The sequence below is a fragment of the Littorina saxatilis genome, linkage group LG17 (assembly GCF_037325665.1).
Source record: "Littorina saxatilis isolate snail1 linkage group LG17, US_GU_Lsax_2.0, whole genome shotgun sequence".
NCBI classification, from domain to species: Eukaryota; Metazoa; Mollusca; class Gastropoda; order Littorinimorpha; family Littorinidae; genus Littorina; species Littorina saxatilis.
The window spans coordinates 66,467,912-66,473,745 of record NC_090261.1 but is presented as its reverse complement, the minus strand read 5'-3'; the positions used below and the strand labels follow the sequence as shown (position 1 = coordinate 66,473,745).

Sequence of the window (5,834 nt, the reverse complement as noted above, 5' to 3'; positions counted from 1 at the left end):
ATTGCCAATGTTGATCACGGCCTCCTTTTTCTTCGAAATTATTATTTTTTATAATTATTTCATTATTTTTTATGTTTTTAATTTTTTTTTTTATTAAATCCACTGTGTCTATTTTGCAATACCTTTCCACTGATTTTCCAACAGGAATCAGGCCCGGTGTGCGTGTGTACGCGAATGTGTGGGCAAGATAAGTTTCCGTTTCCATAATCTTTTGTCTTCTTGGCCCCGTTTTAAAGGTCTAGAACTCTAAATTGTTTCGTGTATTTGTTTCATTTGTCTTATAACTATTTCTCTAAATGTCCACTAAAAAGACCATTGGTTCGATGTACTTGTGAATGACTTGTTTTGTCCAGAATTGAACGTTCCAAATAGCAACCTTTCTTGTCTGTGATTCTGGATATTAATGTTGGTATGTTCGCATGCAGAGCCAGCACATTGCACAAAAAAAGAAAGTAAGGAGCAAACACAGAAAAGGAAAGAGAACATTCAACATCGTACTTGTTGTTACTGTTTTCTTTCATTCTGCGCGGACTTTGAGTTACCCAAGCATCAGCATCAGCATGTACACAATCACAGTGGTCTGATTCCATGCGCCTGTGGGGACATTTTCGCCCACAGTCACAGAGCTATCGCGCGCTGTGCATGACGTCATATCCTACAATTGTGTACATGCGCACTTCGCCGTTACATACAGACAGCGAAAGAAGCAGTCTGCTGTTGTTCACCGGAGACGAAGTACCGGTGTTTTTGCCTCAGTTTCATCCATATTTGTTTGTTTTCTTCTTTGGATGTATTACCGAGTGTTCATTATGTGCCAGGAGAGTGTCTAAAGGTGAGTGTACGCTTCGATCTGTGTCGGAATTTGTGATGGAAAGCCACAAGTCGCTTTCCTGTCCCTCCCCTCTTCCCAAGTGACACCTGTGTCCGAGTGTCAGGTGAGAATGTCAACTGTTTGAGGCCACACTGTTTTGGTTTCTACATCATGATCACAGCACTTTGAAACATGTATGTCAGACAATTTGTAATCAGCAGACCAGTTTTTGATTCAAACGTTCGATTTTCATTCATAACACGTAGAAGATGGTGATTACGTTCGCTGAGATTTGTCATGAGTGTGGGTGGTGGGGGCTAGAGCTGGTCCAAGTCTCTCTTAATTAGACTACTGAGGAGGTTAAGGAGCAGCTTGCCCGAAAACGGGGGGGGGGGGGGGGGGGGGGGGGGGGGGTATGACACTAATGTCTTGATGTACAACTACGCCCTAGTTGTAATGAAAAAGACCCTTGTTGAAGTTAATTGTTGTGATGATTAGATTTTGAGTGTTCTTATTCTTAATTAGGCTTATCCTAGTTCCAAAAACTGTGGTGATATTACAGCACCTCTTCTCCTCAAGATAGCCATAGTGGTAAGGTAGACAGAGTAATCGGTATGTTTCTGGTCTAGGGCTAATACTATAGAGGTAAAATATAAAGATCTCATGCAGAGGTGTTACACATGTATAGCACTGTAGAGTAACGGACAGAAACTAACAAAACTGCCTGGTTCGCATACAGGCCTTGTGTACTGGTATGTAACATATTACTTGAAGATACATTTTATACATTTAGCATTGTATTGTGGCACTTTATATTTGTCCACTATTTTGCAATGTTAGTGCCATTTACTTTAAAAAAAAAATGCTCCTGTAGAAAACAACAAAGATTGGTTCACTGTACACAATCAAAAGGAATCACAGAACAAGGATTGTCTGTAATGTTAGACCTGTCATTGTCTCACAAAAGGCATTTGTTTGTACCGTGTTTACTGATTCAGTGATTGAGATCATGAACTTCAACATTTTGTATGCAAAACATGTACAGATAAATCCCAAGAACTGCAAGGAATGTATTGTTCAGACAGGAATGGCAACTACTTTGAACTTCACATGTAACTTACCAGAAAGAGTGGCAATGCTTATAGAACTGAATATGTATACATGTTTTTTTGTGTGTCAGTGTGTGTGTGTGGATGTTGTACATCTGTGAATGTGTAGAATTTTCACGAACAGTACTTTTTTTGAAAACAGAAGAAATAATATAGAAACACAAAATAAAACAAGAGTAATGTATGCTTGCATTTGAAGAGCTATAAAAGTGTATGTAAACAAACTACAAAACAAATAACATTAACAGTAAGTAACACAACAAACACAGCAGTGTTGTAATAAGCCCAGTACCACCATTTAGCTCTCCAGGAAGGGGGGAAAAGTTGGAAAAGGAAGTTGCAGAAAAGGAATGTGCCAGCGTGGCAGTGATCAGCAGATAGAGTGGGAACTGCAGAAGGAAACAAGAGAATGAGACCAGTGCTGAGACTGGAATGGCTAAAACACACACTGACACTAAGCTGCACAGAGAAGGGAACACTCGGAACAGGGAGTATGCCAAGTGATGTTGTATTGCTGCACTCCCTCTTCTCTGGCAGGGAGACCTGTGTTTACACAATTACAGTGGCTGTGTTGAGCAACATAGTGGTTAGTCACAGCTTAGCATGTGTTTGGGGTTGTCATTCACTCTCTGTGAAATCTGTTTTGTCATGTTGAAGTCTTCATGTGTCCATTGAAACAAAACAGAAAGCGTTTGGTTTGAATCAGTGACTCATTCCCTGTTTTGAAACTCACTCAAGTTACTGACAGGTCTGGCAGAGTCATTCTGTGTGAGCATGAAAGTTGTTCAGCCTGCCACTCAGTATGATTCTTATATTTTTAAATTCAAAATGCAAACATCAACAGGATTAGACTAAAATTCTTTTTCTGTCTGTCTTTCTTTATTTTTTTGGAACTGTCTTTGTGTGGGTTTGCCTTAGTTGGATTATTAATCTATTACTGGAGAGTGCAGACGTAGGTAATGGGTAAACCAGTATTGGTAATGTCACTTCCCCCCCTGCCCCTCCTTTTGCTCAGAACCACCACCCCGAGTGACAAAGACAGACAAACAGTACTGAAACATACACATACACACTTATACAAACACAGTTCACAGTAACTTAAAATGATAAACAAACAATCCATGAGGAATTTTCTCAATGCAAAGTATGTTCCACATCCTGTAGCCCCCGCCCCTAAACATTGAGCTGGTGTCAAGTCTTCTTCTTCGTTCATGGGTTGAAACTCCCACGTACACTCGTGTATTTTGCACGAGTGGAATTTTACGTGTATGACCGTTTTTTACCCCGCCATTTAGGCAGCCATACGCCGTTTTCCGAGGAAAGCTGGTGTCAAGTGACCCGGATTTAATACTATGTCAAGACTGGGGGGGGGGGGGGGGGGGGGGGGGGCAGTGTCTGCCCCAGCAGCCTCGAAGGCCATTGACTGAGGACAGCTCATTTTGTCAGCCGGTCATTCACAGGCAAAGCCAAAGGAGGGAGGGAACTGAGAGACTCAGACCCATTGATTTCTGGCTTGGGAGGGGTGTGGAACCTTCTCTATTCACTCTTCGTGCCTCTGCAACTTCTGCATTGAATGGTAAACTGAAATCGATGCAAGGAAAATTCTAGTGTTGACAGATCTTTGAATGTTTGATCTGATGCAGTTTGAAAGGGATTGAGAAACACAAACAGACGGACACACACATACCTCGTGTATTTTTAACAACACTCACATGACTTAATTCAGACTGAGACAAGCCAAACAAACACGCACACACACACACTTGTAAACACAAGCGCATACATGCCTACACTGCTGATTTATATGGGTATTCAGGTTATTTGAATTGGGCTGCTGACTCTTCTTTACTTGTTGATTTGTGTCCAATGAAGCTTACTTTCATGAGGATCAACTTATTTGAAGGAATCTTCGTACAGTTACAGTGCTTAATTTAATCTGAGACAGTAAAATAACAGCCAAAGCTAAAAATGTCGACAAAAGCTAAACATGTCAACAAAAGCTAAAAATGTCAACCTAGAAGGTATGCGTATGAATCAAATCATCTATTCTAAAGATTAACAAGAGGCGAAGCCTTCAAGGCTCCCGTAAGAAATCGACAAACAGTAACACAAACTCAATCACTCCGGCACACACACACACACACACACACACACACACACACACACACACACACACACACACACACACACACACACACACACACTTAAAACTAATGCATCATATCTACTCCATGTATAATTTTTAAAAGAAGGCAAACAGATACAATGACTGCGTATTGTTGGTGTAGTCGTCCCTGAAGGAGATCTTGTGCAATCTTCTCTCACACACACAGACACACACACACAGACACACACTTTTAAACTGCATCAGCATAATTATCATGGCAAAGCTTATCTACAATCATTAACCTACCCTAGAGCTTGCGTATCAAGATAATATATATTCTTGGAATTGTCATACGACGGACGAAGAGTTAAAGATATCGGCGTCACGATGGTCACACTCAGACAGGTTCACATGAGGTTATTTTCCCTGGTCCTCGCACTCCGAAGTCCATGATATTGTCCCGTGACACATTGTCCTGCTCAGGGCCGGACTAGGTAAGTACTAGTAGGGGTTACATATGGGGGTCCAGGGGGCGAAGCCCCTTGGTGGGGGTCCAGGGGGTGGGGGCTGCAAGGGGTGAAGCTCAACGTTTTTTGATGTTTCTGGAGGGAAAGGAAGCCTCTCCTTGAACGAAAAAGGTAAATTCGACAGCAAGCTGTATAGGCAATGAAGAAGAATTGAGATTGTAGGAATCATACTTTCCATCACAAAAATCGTTGAAGAAAATTGCCTCGAGGGGGTGAGAGGTGCGATTTCTCCTCGGATTTCATAATGATCCAGATGCAACCCCCCCCCCAACACACACACACACACAAATCCGTTTGGGAGGTACATGCTTAAGCCAGGGGGGGGGGGGGTGCGCAACCCCCCCCCCCCCCCCCCCCCCCCCGCTAGTCCGTCCCTGCTGCTGGCAACCAGCTCCGCGTGCTTGGGCATGAACGGTCACCAAGAAGACCATTATCTCTCACTGGCTGTGTGAAAGCTATTAAGGTCAAGGACAGAAAAACCGTGTACTTCCTCACTGCATTTTTAAAATCCTGTCCCACTCAATTATCGGGATGTTCCTGTGGTATATTATGCACTATGTCTTTGTATCAGAGAGTTGTAATGTTAATTTGTAAGGACGTGCTTTCCTGAAACAAATGAAAAGTTGGATTACAACGCTGCAGTGTTCTCTGCCCTGGATTGTAGCTTGCCCGTCGTAAATCAGCAGTAGATCATCTGCGGGTACTGTGTTCATTTGGAAACCAATGCTTATAAAAGAATCAAAAACTGTGCCAGTACATGCAGACGTCTAAACACCGACACACACATGCATAGACATACACGCGCACGTATACTGTGTCTCTCTTTCTAATTCTAATAAACAAAGCTCAGAAGCCGGATGTTTATTATTTTGAAGTCGCCACTTCGGACAGAGCCCGGCAGCTGGTGGGTCGGGTTCTAGCACTGGGGCAATAGCATCAATGGCAGTGCCAGCATCATTACGTGATTGTGTGCACAAGGGCCTGCCCGTGCAACACGGGACTATGCAACGCTGCCCTGCTGCTAGCAACAATCACATCCCGACTCTCTGGCCTCTGTGGCACGACACAGAGCCATCAGTGCCAGTTGCTTCTGCGGGCAACAGCCTTGTGTGTCAGGACCCATTAGCATTATGTGCTGCGTGCCCGGAGTGTCTGAAATTGTAGTGCCCTGCTGTTGACTTGGGCACAGCACCGCTTCTGCCAACACTGTGGAGTGTGATGATTGTGGCGTGCTTTAGGAATTATGAAAATTACAACACTTGAGTGATGTGAATTTGTGC

General features: G+C 43.1%; 1 protein-coding gene across 3 annotated transcripts in view; it reads left to right on the top strand.

Annotated features, from left to right (window-relative positions):
* Positions 1 to 693: 693 nt before the first annotated feature.
* The window catches only part of LOC138952221 (HEAT repeat-containing protein 5B-like), a gene marked incomplete in the record, with an annotated part of 117,059 nt that continues 111,918 nt past the window's right edge, over positions 694 to 5,834 (top strand). For all 3 annotated transcript variants that reach the window (XM_070323826.1, XM_070323824.1, XM_070323823.1), the window contains 1 exon segment: positions 694 to 832.